The sequence below is a fragment of the Symphalangus syndactylus genome, chromosome 1 (genome assembly GCF_028878055.3).
Source record: "Symphalangus syndactylus isolate Jambi chromosome 1, NHGRI_mSymSyn1-v2.1_pri, whole genome shotgun sequence".
NCBI lineage: Eukaryota > Metazoa > Chordata > Mammalia > Primates > Hylobatidae > Symphalangus > Symphalangus syndactylus.
The window spans coordinates 51114147-51130706 of NC_072423.2; the positions used below are offsets into that span (position 1 = coordinate 51114147).

General features: G+C 41.6%; 1 protein-coding gene across 4 annotated transcripts in view; it reads right to left on the reverse strand.

Annotated features, from left to right (window-relative positions):
• GALNT1 (polypeptide N-acetylgalactosaminyltransferase 1) overlaps positions 1-16551 on the reverse strand; it is a 139831-nt gene extending 123280 nt beyond the window's left edge. Inside the window, exon 1 of one of the 4 annotated variants that reach the window (XM_055234393.2) lies at positions 16419-16551. The gene's annotated coding sequence lies outside the window, so the exon portion shown is untranslated. Of the gene's footprint in view, positions 1-1437; positions 1505-5840; positions 5923-16418 lie in introns of those variants that run through there. The other 3 variants (XM_063640204.1, XM_063640206.1, XM_063640205.1) reach the window with 3 other exon arrangements.
• Positions 16552-16560: the final 9 nt, after the last annotated feature.

Below are 16560 nucleotides of genomic sequence, written 5' to 3' on the forward strand. Positions count from 1 at the left end.
ACAGAAAGACAAATACCTCATGTTCTCACTCGTATGTGAGAACTAAGAAAGTGGACCTCACAGAGGTAGACAGTGAAATGATGGTTACCAGAGGCTGGGAAGGGTAGGGAGGAGAAGGGGATGAGAGACTGGCTACCGGGTACAAAAATACAGTTAGATTGTCTAGGCACAGTGGCTCACACCTGTAATCCCAGTACTTTGGAAGGCCAAGGCAGGAAGATCACCTGAGGTCAGGAGTTCGAGACCAGCCTGGCCAACATGGTGAAACTTCATCTCTACTAAAAATACAAAAATTAGCCAGGGGTGGTGGTGGGCACTGTAATCCCAGCTACTTGGGAGGCTGAGGCAGGATAATCTCTTGAATCCAGAGGCTGCAGTGAATCGAGGTCACGCCACTGCACTCCAGCCTGGGCAGCAGAGCAAGACTCTGTTGAAAGAGAAGAGAAGGGAGGAGAGGGGACGGGAGGGGAGGGGATGAGAGTTAGATGAAAAGCTATTGTTCAACAGTACAGTCAGGTGACTATAGTTAACAATGATGTATTGTATAATTCAAAAAAGCTAGAAGTGAAGTCTTAGAATGTCCCCAGCATAAAGAATCACTGCATTTAATGCCGAATTTCAAGGCGTTTACATATATATGTTGAAAAGATGAACTTAAGTTGTGACTTAAAAGATGTAAACTGTTTTATTACATGAATTTGAATTTTTAAAGTACTATTATTTTAAAAGTACAGATATGCTAATGACCGATGAATCCAAATTCATTTAAAAGTATTAACTAATTTATGATAAAGTTTTAAACCACATATAGGCAAGGTAGCCCAGATTGCTTGAGTTTGCACCCTGACTCCTGACACCTACTACCAGGTCAGTTCACACAAGTTGCCTGTATCACAAGACTGTTGAGATAATTAAAGGAGTGGCATGTAAAGGGCCAATATCAGACACAATATAAATTCTACTGAGAAAAGCACTAAATAAACTGCCATTATTTGTCTCATATAAGTAAACTACTAGAATGTAAAGAGTCATCAAGTTATTTAATGTTGACAAGGGGTCTGGAGGAAGTATTTCATTTTGGCTGCTCAGCGTCCATCTCTCCCCACGTCCTAATTTCCTGTTGGAGAATTACCTGTCCTTGTATAACCCCAGTGAGAATGTAACTCCATATGACTACCCACCCACTAATGGATGCCAAAGGGATTCCTGGAGGTTCTTGTAAATACTATAAATCCCTACTCTCACCACTGGTACACCCAGCATGACCCTAGGTTTCACCAACTAGATGCTTTCTCCAAGACTCTTAAATCTTGGGCAAGTAACATTCAAGGATGAAAGAACAGACTGGGTTCAATCATCCCAGTGGTAATCTGTTGATCAGGTCACTCCTCCAATTCTGCTTCCTAGCCCCCAAGAGTTGCCTTAGTTTCCACTAACCTGTTCCCAAGGCTGGTTCTCTAGAATTCCATCAGTTCTGTGAGCTTCTAATTCCTTTCCAATAAATTACCTCCTGCTAAGTTAGGCAGTGGTGGATTCTACTGCCCACAACCGAAGAATCCAATTGAGTAGTGAATGAAGAACAGTCAATGGAGTACAGCATGAACATACTGTGCTGGTGCTCATGTTGGAACTGGAGGCTCTGCTGAGGATAAGAACAGCAAGTCTTGGAAAGATGTTCTAGTAAGTACAGTGAGAAAGCCAGAGGCTAAGATATGATGAGCAATGGAGTAAGGTATGGAGACTTCCCCTAGAGATGTGAGGAACTATGGTGTGGAGTTGAGTTGCATGGGAGGAAGTGGGCCCAACTACATCTGACCTGAAATTTCTGCCCGGTGAAATTCTAGGGTGTATTTTTATAAAGTCCCTTTCAAAGAGTTCTGTAAAAAAAAAAAAAAAAAAAAAAACAACAACAACACTCACTCTCAGGTATCTACAAGTACACAAGGGTGGAGACCTTTCACAAAGAACCAAGTTTCTATGCCCTTCCCCCTAACTCCCACCTCTCTAGCTCAACACACTTTTTTAGAATACATAAGGTTCAAGTTCATAATGAAACTCTATTACAGTTCAATAGCATTTAAAGGCAAAGAACATTCAGAAGTGAGAGAAGAATATAAAAGTTACCCAGCTGGCTTGCTTCAGGTTTAAAGCCTTCAACAATTTTTTCCAGGAATAGTATTATTACTACCATAGCCTCCTAGGTCCCTGTCTACTTTGACTTGTCTACCTATTTCCACCTTTCTGACCCAATCTGAATCAAGCTACAGTTAGAGCTCCCATTTGAGGTCTCTGGGGAAAAGAGTTTTTTTAGTTCAGGGCTCAGATAAACCCCCACTGACTGTGAAAACCTCTTTGTGCTTTTTTCTTCTCCAACATAATCTACCCTAATCTCTATATTTAAAATCAGTATCCTAAATTCTCTCCAAACTCTCTGCTGTTTTCCTTAGTTTCACAGCACCCTCTCTCTCCCAAATACACATTCCCTACCTCCTTCCATTTCTCAAAATGCACCCCAAATTTAACTTTTTAAAAATGCCTACCATCATGTCACACCCAACTGGTAATTTCTTTCCCATCTAGCTTAGTTACCATATCTCTTCATAATATTCTAATTCAGAAAATAATTTTGAGGCAACTCTCATCTGGCCCAGAAATACTTATGACTTCCATTTACAATGTTAAGAAAATATTACTAGAATAGAACAGTTAGTTTTCACTGTATACTTTTTGATACTGTCAGGGTATTTTACTATGTAAACATGTTATTTTTTCTCTTAAAAAAAAACTGCCACTATTTAATAATGCAAAAAAAATTATCTTATTGTCCCACTCTGCCAAGAGTATTTTTATGCAAAAACATGTTAACATTAGGTGAGAGAAAAGAGCATCCCTAAAGTCACAATGTTTCTGTTTAGTTTTGTTTGGAGGGTGGAGAATGGACACGCAGCAGCTTGTTGCCACAGGTTTATGCTCTGGTTACTAAACAAATCAATGCTCTTCCACTGTTAAAAGTTTAAGGGAAATCTGAAGACTTTTTTCAAGTCAGTCATCCCTCAAAAAGTTGGTACTGCAAGTACTTTTAGGCTCCCAAGTGATGGTATGATTGGATCAGCCACTGTTACCTCCCACAAGTCTGGGAGTTGCTAGTAAATCAGAACAAATCAGGACAGGGCCAGCCTCTCTCTGTGTGTGTCCCAGGCAGACTCCACCTCTCTTTCCTCTAAGCAAAATCTTTTCATATATTATTTCATTATGTAAATTATCTTATTATTAAATATTACATTACTTTTTTGTTATATATTAAGAGTATTTTACATGGGATATTTTCCATGCTGTTGAAATATCATATTGTAACAGGAGAATTTGAATTGTGTATTTGTCAGAATCTTCATTTAGGCCCCATCCCAAAAAACATCCTCACACTGACACTGATCTTTAAGGCACCATCTAGCCTCCCCTAATGAGTTGATTTCAACACCAGATTTACCATCTTCCTCCCCATTTCCAAAGCTCACTTCAAACCTCTGTTAGCAGCAACACCCAAGCTTATAGTCCCCATTGGCCTCAATCCTGATTTGTCCTCTGTCTCGAGTCTCAACACCAACCCGCCTGTCTATACCTTAAACTACTTCTCAGCCAAAACCAAACCCAGACATAAAATACACCGCCATCACGATCTCTTGACCACTGGGGCTTAGATTCCCTCACCCCTGCCAAACTTGTTCTTCTCTGTCTGCAGGAAGTTGCCTCCTAGTACACTTAACCAGCCTTCTAGTTTCATGTGCTCAGCTTCCAACACAGAAGTCATATTACCTTTGTAATAAGGTACTTTTTGACACACAAAAAAATCCCTCACTTCATTGGACCTTTCAGCCTTATATACAATCTCTAACCCTCGATAAGTTCTACTCTTCACTTTTTCTGCTTCAACTTCTAGGATAGTGGCATTAGAAAGTTCTGAAACACTGGCAGGGTCCCCTGTAAACCTACACTAACTAGCCAGACCAAGCCTTACTATTCTTTACAGCTCCTCTCCTGGACCCCCTCTCTCACCCTCTACCTTCCCTTGTGCACACCCTCACAGACCAGCCAACATAATCCTTGCCTCTCTACAGAGAAATCCCACCTCATCAGACGGGAGTTCCTTCCACCTCACTTTTACCTCACATTCCCTTGTTCCTCTGAGTTTTTTCTCCTTTTTAAGGATAATACTCTTTACTTGTACACTTAATTACATTCTTTTTCAAAGCCTTGGAAGCCTTGCTCCACAAATAACTTCTCTTCTCTTTCACATTCACCAACCAATGCCATCAGCCCTTTCTCCCAAGGTAACTTTCAGGCGAAGTTATGCCAGAGATGAGGGCTTTGTCCCCTATTCCTGTGCCCGCCCCCCACCCAAAGAAAAGATGTAAAAACTGATTTAATTGCCAAAATCAGGACATTGCACTTGAAAAATCAAGATTTGTATTATAGGCTGGGCGCAATGACTCACTCCTGTGATCCCAACACTTTGGGAGGCCGAGGCGGGTAGATCACCTGAGGTCAGGAGTTCGAGACCAGCCTGATCAACATGATGAAACCCCCATCTCTACTAAAAATATAAAAATTAGCTGGGTGTGATGGCACGTGCCTGTAGTCCCAGCTACTCAGGAGGCAGAGACAGGAGAATAGCTTGAAACCCGAGAGGCGGAGGTTGCGGTGAGCCGAGATCGCGTCACTGCACCCCAGCCTGGCTGACAGAGCAAGATTCCATCTCAAAAAAAAAAAAAAAAAAAAAACAAACAAACTGTATTCTAGCTTCTCTGGTTTTAAAAAAAAAACAAAAAAAATTATCTGCCACCACTGAGTGAGCATACCCAAAGAGCAAAATCCTAGTAGGTGATCAGGTGCCCTCTTGCAATGGGGTGCATGCCATCTCCAGTCACCACAGTTGACTTTCCATGTCCCCCGTCACTCCTCAGTGACTCTCATACACCTTACTACCCTGACTCAACATAACCTACTACCTACAAATAATAGGTTCTGCTCCTTCCTATCCTAAAAACCATTTGCCTCAACTACCCCGAATGCAAGCTACAATCTCCTCCTTTCTCCTCTCCCAAATACTTCCTCAAGGAATGGTCTACATTTGCTGTCACTCCTATCCCCTGGTAATAGATTTCTGCTCTTCCGCCTCTGCTAAAACTACAGAGAGCAGAGAAAGAATCTTTTCACCCTCCTGCCTGTTCAGCAGCACTGGACATCAGTAACTGTCTTCTTTGTAAGGCCTCCTCTATTGGCTTTCCTGACTCTGCCCTCTCTAATCCTCCTAATGAGGAAATCAGGTAGACCTCCCTATGGTTCAACACCTGAAAACACCTCTGCGTGCCACATAGATTTCTTTGGTGCTTCCTCCTCACAGGTCCCAGACATGCAGCATACTCCTTCTCCCATGGAACCCTGCCCACAGCCTCCCACGTCTTGCAACTCCTCTCAAGGAAAAACAACAACAACAACAACAGGAAAACAACCTCAGTATGAAGACAAGTACATTGATTTATTCCACATTTACTGATCACTTCTCAGGTGGTAGGCAGACCAGTAAGAGAAAGTCCTTACCCCTACCTAAGGGATTCACAGTCTAAAAGGGACAAGGATAAACAGAGAGGGGTAACATGATACATATGATGATAAAGAAAAACAAAGGTACTAAGGTGAAGGCCAGAAGAGCTTGCTGAGAGAAACACCAGAGCCTGATCCCCAGCCTCTGACATATCCACTACCACCATTTAGTCCAGGCCGCCTGCAAGAGCTTCCCAACTGATCTCCATGCCTCCCCTTTACCCATCCCACCCTCTCACCCAAATCCATTCTCCACACTGCAGCAGAGGTGATCTGCTTAAAATCAGAAGCAGAGCTTTCTCCTACTCAAAACCTTTCAACAGCACTAAGAATGAGGTCTTGCATCAGCTATACCATGCCAATTTTCCTACCTTCATCTCACCCCCCACATCCCTTGCACCAATGGCCCTTCAGCCACACTGGTATTTCAGTTCCTTAAACAGAATGAGTCCTCTTTGCTACACAGTCTCTGTGTACGGCGTTCTTTTTTACCAGAATCCTCTTGCCCATACTCTTTGTATTATTAAAATCTTTTTGACCTCTGGGTCTCAGCTGAAATGTCATTTCTCCCATTGTTTACTTAATTGTCTCTATTTTTATCTTCCTCATTAAATTGTATGACCAACAAAGACAGGATCTATGTCTGTTTAGTTCCCATTGTAGTCACGGTGCCTGGCACAAACAGATACTCAATAAATATTTGCCCAGCGAGGATGTAAAAGTCACTTTCCTCATCGCGGCCCGTAATTGTAAGTATCCCCTCAGGTTTATTCCTCAGCCCTTTCTACCACTCCCTGTTTTCATCATTTCAATGCTGATGATGCTCATCTGTACCTCCAGACCTGACCTCTCCCAACAAGATGCAGTGCTCCAACTATGAAGCCTACAGGACAGTTCCACCTGGAATCCTTCTCTGACACCTGCAACTGGACATGTACCAAGACACATTCATTAACTATTCTCAAACTTTGTTTTTTTCCATTGCTGTTAATGGTGACACCCCTTACAAATCAAGTGATTTACTTATTTTTCCTTCACTCATTGAGAGACCATCTGATTCCATTTCTAAAAATGCACCTGTATGCTCCTGCATACAAAGTCATGTGAAGTAGTGCATTAGCCTCATTTCCTACCTCTAGTCTTTTGAAATAGCAATCACTCACCTACATGTATGTTAAAGCTTAATTCTGATTATGTCAATCAATGCCCTCGTCAAAATCCTTCAACAGCTCCCTCCTGCATTCCAAAGAACATCCATACTGTTTTTGTTGGTATTCAAAGCCCCTCTCAATCTTTCCCAAACTATCCGAGCAAGGTAGTCTAGTTAGACAGTTAAGACCATAATCTCTGGAGCCAGACTGCCACATTAAATGTACAGACATGGGGACAGGTTTACCTGTCCAGCTTTATCACTTATCTTCTCAGTGCCATTTAATTTTGTTATAAAGAGCAAATGAATTAATATAAGTACAGCAGTTAGAATTGTGCTTGGTATATGGCCAGAGCTATTCTAAGTTGTGATTTATTTTGTTTTGCTTCCCCATCTCCAATTATCAATAGCCTACATTCACATCTGTCTGAACCAACTTACTATTACCACAGCATAGGGCAGGACCACAGCACAAGGACCAGCTGATAAGCTGCCAGTGACGCATCCCCTCCTCAAAGCATTTCCAGTGAAAAGCTCCTGCCACAAAGGTCCTTTCTCTCCAGGAGTATGTATACATCTCATGCAATGAAATGCCCTAGAGGTTACTCATCAAAGGATTTCCAGCCCTGTTCAAAGACTCTCAGTCTAAATTAACCACCCTTTTCTTCCCTCTACTTTCTCAATCCCCTCACAGGTTTCAGATCAGAGACCATGTTACCCTTATTTCCTATCCCCAGTGGCAGAGCTGTTTTAGTCATCTTTTGCCCCCAGTCTAAGTAAAAGTTGAAACTCTCATGGCTACTCTCCCTATATCAGTTCTATTACTTGAGATAGTGTTCCCTGTGCATGGAAACACTTAAAATAATTACAATTAATTCTGCAGTCCTAATATGAACAGAATATGGACTTCAATCTCCAAAGCATCAGGCCTCTCCACTATGACAGTGCTGCCTTCCTACTTTTACAGTGTCTGCCATGCATGGGGACTTGTAAATGTTAGTAAAGTGTTTACTGATAACTCACTAATTCTTAGGAATGGACAAATGAGAGTTTCAATATTCCCAAAAATTTCCTCCTGAAAGAAAATAATAAATTATAAAACATAATGTGTAGATTCCAAAGGACAATCCAATAACTTAGTATGTGTCTCTACCAATGCAATGCAAATTCTACTCCTTTCTACAAATGAACTGATACTTTAAAAATATTCTTTTTTCAATGAGAAGTCATAACTTCCATGATGCTTAAACCTAAAGAACTGTCTTCAAATCACCTCCTGGTTCCCATAGAAGTTTGTCCTATACTCAAGGCTGTCAATCAAAAGATAAACATACTGGAAGCCAATACTTAGACATCTTTACAGACTCAAAACCAACCATATGTTCTCTAACATTAGAAGTCATAAATTACAACGAAGGATTTAAAGGATTCTCATAACAATTTAGAAGAATTTATAATTTGTAAAAATTTGTAAGAATTCTAAACACTGAAGAACAAATGGATCACCTGAAATCAGAGATGCACTCTCAACTCTCATCACCGCTGCTACATCTGCCCTCAAAACAATCCCAAACATCCCTCCCCATTAAGGACTAAAATGGGCTTCACACTGAAGGTGTCCCTACAAAAATCCACGGAAAACAGCAGAGAAGTTCAACTGAATGTCTAATCACTAGTTTATCATTTTAAAAAGAATCAAGCAGTAACACTCCAGGCAGTGCTAGTCAAAGTCTAGTTCCTAGATGGCAAACTGGCACTCACCTAGTCCATGAGGAGTAAGGAGAGAGGATTAGAGTAAGCATTTAGAAACTTTGATAGCAATTTGACAGACAAATGTTACATCTACTGAATCCAATAATTTTTGAAATGGAAATTATATATTGTGGTTTTTAATTTCATTTTTCTTGCAATTCATATTTTACACATATTAGGAAAACATCGGCCCATGAAAAGAAGAAATGTTACAAACTGATCCTTCGGGGATATTCAATTCCAGGAAGATGAAGCAGATGTATTTTCCCTATTCCTCCCACTAAGTACAACTGAAAACTCTGAACATTACATATAAAACAAACATGAGAAGATTCTTAACTGTGGAGAGAAGAAGGCAGACTGGCTAGGGACCTCAGGCTGCAAGGAACAATAAAATGGTGAGTTCCCTGAGACTTATTTTTGCCTCATATATCCCAGCTTTCTGGAGTTGAAAATGGCAGCAACCTGAAACCTGGAATCATTAACAGAAGCAGAAGGGAAAAAAAGTCAAAAGACCAAGAAAGGGACATCCTACTGAGACAGAAAATTGATAGGAAAAAAACCACTCTACTCCAGACAAACATCACAGAAAAAAACTGTAGCCTTACCCCGACCCATGCCAACAAAGGTCAGGTGGGCAGCCTAGACTTCACATACTCACCGGGTTATAATAAGGCACCCACTTCCCACACACCAGGGTGGTGTTGAGAAGGCCAAGTAGGCGGCCCAAGCTTTCATTTACATCAGCTGGTAACAAGGCACCCTTCCACATACACCCTCTCCCCCTGACATCCTGGACCTCTACTCCCACCTGGTGGAAACAAGATACTGTACCTCTTGGGTCAAGAAAGGCCAAGTGGGGAGCCTGTACTTCTACTTTCTCCTAGTGATCACTAGACAGTGCTACATGCCGTCCCCACCAACCTTCCCCTGCCAGGGTGGTATCAAAACAAAGCGAGCTAAAACAGAAGACTTAAGTAAGATCCAGAATCTCATAGTATAATATAAAAACACCCAGGTTTTCATTTAAAAATCACTCATCATACCAAGAGCCAGGATGAACTCAAGCCGAAAAAGACATCAGGAGGCAGCAATACCAAGATGAGAGATGTTAGAATTATCTGACAACAATTTTAAAGCAGCTGTGATAGACATGCTTCAATAATTACAAGCATGCTTGAAATAAATTAAGAATAAATAAACAAAAAGCCTCAACAAAGAAATACAAGATATAAAGAAAAACCTAAAGCAAATTTTAGAGCTGAAAAATACCAAAATAAAAGACTCAGCAGCAGAAAGGGAGGGAAGGACACAGGAAAGGAACTGGAAGACAAGAGCCCAATATGAATAAGAGAGAAATGGACTAAAGAAAAATTGACAAAGCCTCAAAAACATGTGGAATCATAACAAAAGACTGAACATTCCAGTCATCAGAGTCTTGAAAGAAGAGGAGAAAGAGGGCAGGTTGAAAAAGTACTCAAAAAAATAATGGTGAAAACTTCCTAAATTTGGCAAGTGACATAAACTTACAGATTCAGGAATCTGAGTGAACCCCAAGCAGTATAAACCCAAAGGAATCCACACCGAAATGTATCATAACGAAACTTTCGAAAACTAAAGACAAAGAAAAAATCCTGAGAACAGTGAGAGAAAAACAATTCCTTTCTACAGAGGAAAAATTATTAGAATGACAGTGGATTTCTCCTCAGAAACCATGGAAGCCAGAAGAAAGTGGTATAATTTTTTCAAGGGCTGAAAGAACTATCAACACAGAATCCCATACTCAGAGAAAATAACTGGCCTTCTCTCTCCACAGTTGATAGAATGCCTTGACAAAAACAAGCAAAGACACAGAATTCAACAGCATCATCAACCAACAGGATGTAAGAGTAGAAAACACATTTCATTCAGGGGCCCACAGACAGACCATATTCTGGGCCGTAAAACAAACCTCAATAAATTTAAAAGAACTGAAATCACAGAGTGTGCTCTCCAACCAAAATGGAATCAAACTAGAAACCGCAAACAGAAGATGAAAGGAAAATTTCCTAATACTTGGAATCTAAACAGCCCTCTTCAAAATACCATGGCTCAAAGTGGAAGTCCCAAGATAAAAAAAGACATTGAATTGAATGAAAATAAAAATAAAACAAAGGTTGTGGAACACAGAGAAAACAGTGCTGACAGGGAAACACTGCTAAATGCCCCCAGGAATCTAAGTGCAAAATTACTTAACAAAATATTAGTAAATGGAATTCAGCAACATATGTACAAAAAGTGTTATACTGTGACCAAGTTTCATGCCATGGATGTAAGGCTGGCTCAATATTTAAAAAATAAATCAATACAATGCACCATATTGACAGGCTAAAGAAGAAAAATCACATGATCAGATCAACTGATGAACAAAAAACATGACAAAATTCAATGCTCACTCATGATAAAAACTCTCAGGAAGATAGGAACAGAGAGGAACTTCCCTAACTTGATAAACAGCATCCATGAAAATCCTACAGTTAACATTATACCTCATAGTTAAGGACTGAAGGAATGCTTTCCCCCAAGATCAGAAAGACTGTCCTTTCTCACCCTTCTTATTCATCATAGTGCTGATATTTCAGCCAGTGCAATATGGCAAGAAAAGGCAAGAAAAAGTATGCAGATTAAAAACGAAAAGAATAAAATTGTCCTTCTTTGCAGGTAACATGGTAGTCTGCATAGAAAATCCCAAGGAATCTCCAGAAGAACTAGAACTAATAAGTAGGTTCAGCAAGATTGTGGAATACAAAATCAACATATGAAAGTTAATTATATTTCTACATGCTGGCAATGAGTACATGGACACCAAAATTAAAAATACTGTTACAATTACTAAAATATAAAAAGAAATATTTACATACAAATGTAACAAAACAAATCCAATAAAAACTAACAAAGCATATGTACAGGACTTGCATGATAAAACTACACAATGCTGATGAAAGAAATCAAGGATCTAAATAAATGGAGAGACAACCTGTGTTCACAGATTGAAAAATGCAACATACATAGTAAAGACGTCCATCTTCTCCATACTGATACAGGTCTACTGCAATTTCTATCAAAAGCCCAGAAAGACTTTTTTTGTAGATATAAACAAGATTATTCTACAATTTATATGGAAAAGCAAAGGAACTAGAACAGCTAAAATAACTGGGGAAAAAAGAGTAGGAGGAATCAGTCTACCCCATTTAAAGATTTATCATAGAGCTACAGTAACCAAAACTGTGTGACGTTGGCAGAGGGACAGAGACATAGATCAATGGAACAGGATTAGAGAACCCAGAAATAGACTCATATCAATATGCCCAACTGATTTTTTTTTCTTTTTTTTAGAGACAGGGTCTCACTCCTTCACCCAGGATGGCATGCAGTGGCACCACCACAGCTCACTACAACCTCAAATCCCTGGGCTCAAGTGATCCTCCCACCTCAGCCTCCCAGTAGCTGAGACTACAGGCCCATGCCCACCACTCCCAGCTCCAAATGCTTTTTCACAAAGATACAAAGACAATTCAACGGAGGAATGACAGCCTTTTCAAGGAATGGTGCTGAAGTAACTGGATATCCATAGACACACACATAAACACACACACAATTTTGACCTAAATCTTAGCTTCATAAACTGGATCAGGTAAAACCACAAAACTATTAGGGAAAAAAAGCACAAGGGAAAAATCTTCAGGATCTAGGGCTAGGCAAAGAGTTCCTAGACTTGACACCAAAAAAGAATGATCCATAAAAAAATAAACTGAGAAACTGGACTTTAACAAATTTAAAACTTTTGCTCTGCAAAAGACCTTATCAAGGGGATGAAAAGACAAGCTACAGACAAACAACATACCCAACAAAGGACCAGTATTTGGAACATATAAAGAATAAACAAGTCTCAAAAGTTAATAGTAAAAAGGACAAACAATCCCATTAGAAAATGAACAAAAGATAGTTCCCTAAAGAAAATATACAGATGACAAATAAGCACATGAAAAGTGTTCAACATCATTAGCCTTTAAGGAAATGCACGTTAAAACCACAATGAGACATCCCTACACACCTATCAGAATGGCTAAATGGTGACAGGCCAGGCGTGGTGCCTCATGCCTGTAATCCCGGCACTTTGGGATGTTCCAGCCATGCTACAACATTTTACAAAACAGCTCACCAGTGTTTTAGAAAACTAAACGTGCAACTACCACATAACCCAGTAACTGTACTCCTGGGCATATATCCCAGAGAAATAAGGACTCTGTTCACACAAAAAACCTATACACAAAAGCTTACAGCAGCTTTATTCACAATAGCCACTGTTATCCCTACCCTTAAACACCACACACTCAAGAGGCATAAATCAACAGTGAATAACTTCATCAAGGAGAAAGACCTTGAGCAAATCTATGAAAAACAGGTAGCACTTCCACAAGTGGAGGTGGAGAAGGGGACATCTTGGGAAGGAGAAGAAATCACATAAAAAGGTACAGAGCCAGAAATAAGCAAAGTGCCTATGAAGAAAGAGGCATTTGTCAGGGGTTGTGAAATAACATAAAAATGGGATAAGAAATGTGGAGGGTAATTCTGAAGGGTCCCCAAAAGCCAGGTGCAGGAGTTTAAATGTTACATATCCAGAGAAGCCCTCCTCCCCAAGCCAGCCAACCTGAAGTTCCCCCACCTACAATCTCTCCAGCATCCTTTACTGCTTCTGTGTAGCAATAATCACAAATTGTACTTATTTGCATGTTTATTTAATGCTGTCCATCCCCCAGTTATCTTGACACTACAGCACTAGGTGTGGCACACATTAATCGCTCCATACAGGGGTCCCCAACCCCCAGGCCATGAACCAGTACCAGTCTGTGGCCTGTTAGAAACCTGGCCACACAGCAGGAGGTAAGCAGTGGGCAAGCGAGCATTACTGCCTGAGCACCACCTCCTTCCTGTCAGATCACCAGCGGCATTAAATTCTCATAGGGCAAACACTACTGTGAATTGTACATATGAGGGATCTAGGTTGCACAAGCCTTATGAGAATCTAATGCCTGATGATCTGAGGTGTAACAGTTTCATCCCGAAACCATTCCCCTGGCCCCCAACCTGGTCCACAGAAAGACTGTCTTCCACGAAACTGGTCCCTGGTGCCAGAGAGATTGGGGACCGCTGAGTCAATAAATATTGATTGAATAAATGAACAAACAGTAAGTATTCACTCCTCTCTTCTACAAAGTTGCCGCACTCCTCTTCCTCCATTACCTGTCACTCCCTTTGCCTTGGTCCCTCTTTGCCTAACTGCCTCTTTTAACTGATCTTTCCTCTTTCCTTCCTCCTCTACCCCAGCCCAGCTCTTAACCCATCAAAAAATAAAACTTGGTATATAATTGCAATGGTATAACACTCTTCTGCATCTCAACCAATTACGAACTGTATCCAAGAAATCTGTTACTGAAAACAAAGTACCAAAGTTGTATGTTACATAAGCATGACAGATGTATGTATTACATAAATAAATAAGTAAAAGCAGAAACAGGGTCAACCTGATTGTGACCCTTCATGAGAATAAGTATGGAAAACTGTCCATCAAAGCAAGCCAGGACAGTATTCCTCAAAACTACCAAAGTTATGGAAAACCAGACAAGACAGAAACTATCACAAACCAAATATTAAAGAAACATGATTGTCTAAATACAATGTAGTACACTGGACTGGATTCTGGAACAGAAAGAAGATATTAACGGAAAAACTGGTGAAATACAAATAATGTCTGGAATTTAGCTACCTAAAAAAATACAAAATTTTTTAAAAACTATATGAAGCACTAATGTGTGATTCAGATTCAAAATTATTATTATATTATTTAAAAGAAGGATAGGGCACGCAACTGAGCCAGGAGCAAAACTCCAGTCAGAGTAGCTGGAGCATCCCACTAAAAGTTACAAACAGATCTATCTTCATTTTGACTCTGGTCCCATGCTCTCTCACCTGATGCCATGAGAATTACCTTGCCTGTAACTGCTTGGGATTAACAATCAGTTTTGCTGTTGTTGGATTTTCAGTTTTTTTGAGACAGGGTCTCGCTCTGTCACTCTGGAATAGCTAGGACTACAGACGCATGCCACCACACCAGCTAACAACCATGCATAAGTATCCTAGCACACTCATTCGTTTATCCAACAAGCATTTATACCAAGTGCTTATTGCTTACCAGGCACTGTAAAGTCTTCAGGGATACATGGCTGGAAAAGGAAGCCACAATCTCTGCTCTCATAAAGCTTAAACTCTATTGAGAAAGCCAGGCATTTAACAAGTATTTGCATAAATGGTGAGTGCTCCCAAGAGTTTTGCAGTCTGCTGTTTAAGAGGCACCAAACAAACCAGCAGAGCAGTCATTAAACCCAGTTATCACCAGCACGCTGAATAAAGGCTTCTCAGGTTTCAAAGTGCACACAAATAACCTGAAATCCTGGTAAAGCAGAGACTGATTCAGTTGATGTGGAGCGGGGCTTCACATTCCGCATTACTTGAGTCTGAGGTGACAAGGATGCTGCTGGTACACCATCCACACTTGGAATAGCAGGACTCGGAGTACCATGGAAACATCCTCGAAGGATCATGTAAAATGTAAATTCCAGTAGGGCAAGGACATTGTGTCTCCCTTATTCACCATGTACCCAGAATTTAAAACTGTGCCTCATAGACAGATTGCATTCAGTAAATATTTACTGACACAATAAATGTACGTATAATTTAGACCAGGGCTGTTCAATTGTAGCAGAGAACCACATTTAGCTATGGAACACTTGAAATGTGGCTAGTGTGACTGATGAGCTGAATTTTTAAAATTTAATTTTAATAGTCACATGTGGTTAGTAGCTCCCACGCTGGACAGTCCAGGTCTGGACACAGATGTGATGTAAAGAGGACTGGACTAACAAGGTCTGGGTTTGAATCCCAACTCTGCTGCTCAGCTTGTGACCTGAAAAGTTGCAACTTCTTAGGGCCTTCACTACTTCATCTGTGAAACGACAAGACCTCCTAACTCTCAGCGTTCTTGACACGAATTATTATAAAGCCATGTGTTAAACATAAGATATGATCAAGTGACATTCTCTGCCCTCCAGAAACAGTTCACAAAGGCTACTTTGCCTATTGCCCAGTTGACCAAAAAAATGCCAAGTGAGTTTGGTAGACGGGTTGGTTAGCTCAGTGGCTTTGAGAATGAGGACAAGGTCACAAATCTGGGGGGTAAGGGAACCTCATCTAGCAAGGCTGACCAGATAAGAGAAGCAATGACAATGCAAATCATCTCAATTCCTGGTAAATGTTTAAATGGGCATTGTATTGATTAGGGATGAGTAAATGACATCTCATTCATTCATTCTTCCAGGAAAAGCTGCCACATTACCTAAAGCCCGCTACTTCCCAACCACAAACATTTGCTAATTCAGGGCCGGGTCCTCCTCGGGGGCAGCGGGCCGGGAAGCCCCCTCCCCCGCTGCCGGCGTGTCCTCCCCTCCCCCGTGGCGCCGCGAGGGTCATGCTGGCACCGCGGTTCCAAGTACCACACGGCCGAACCCAGAAGCCATATTTAGCTTTATTTTTGTCAATAAAACAAACTTCCGTCTTCTAAAGAAAAACGGTTCTAACTCAATGTCAAACTAGGACGGAAACTCGCTGCTCGCCAAAGCTGCCAACCAAAGACGCCGCGTGTCCAACGGCCCCGGGATCCCAGACCCGAACCCGCGCCGAGCGTGCCCGCGCCCTGGCCCCAGGCAGCGCCGGCCACAAAGGGACCGGGGACGCGGCCGTGGCGGGGCCTCCTTCTCCACCTCCGACCCGCGCGAGCCGCTGCGGCTCCGGGACTGCCCGGCCGCGGACGAACACTCACCTCGCTCGGCACGCGGCGGCGGCGGCGGCGGCAGGCGCTCCTCCGGGCCGGCCCGGGCGGTCGCGGCGCGGTCCCGCGGGCCGCAGCGCGGGCGCTACTCTCGGGCCGCCGTCCGCCGCGCCGCCTCCTCGGCCACTGCCGG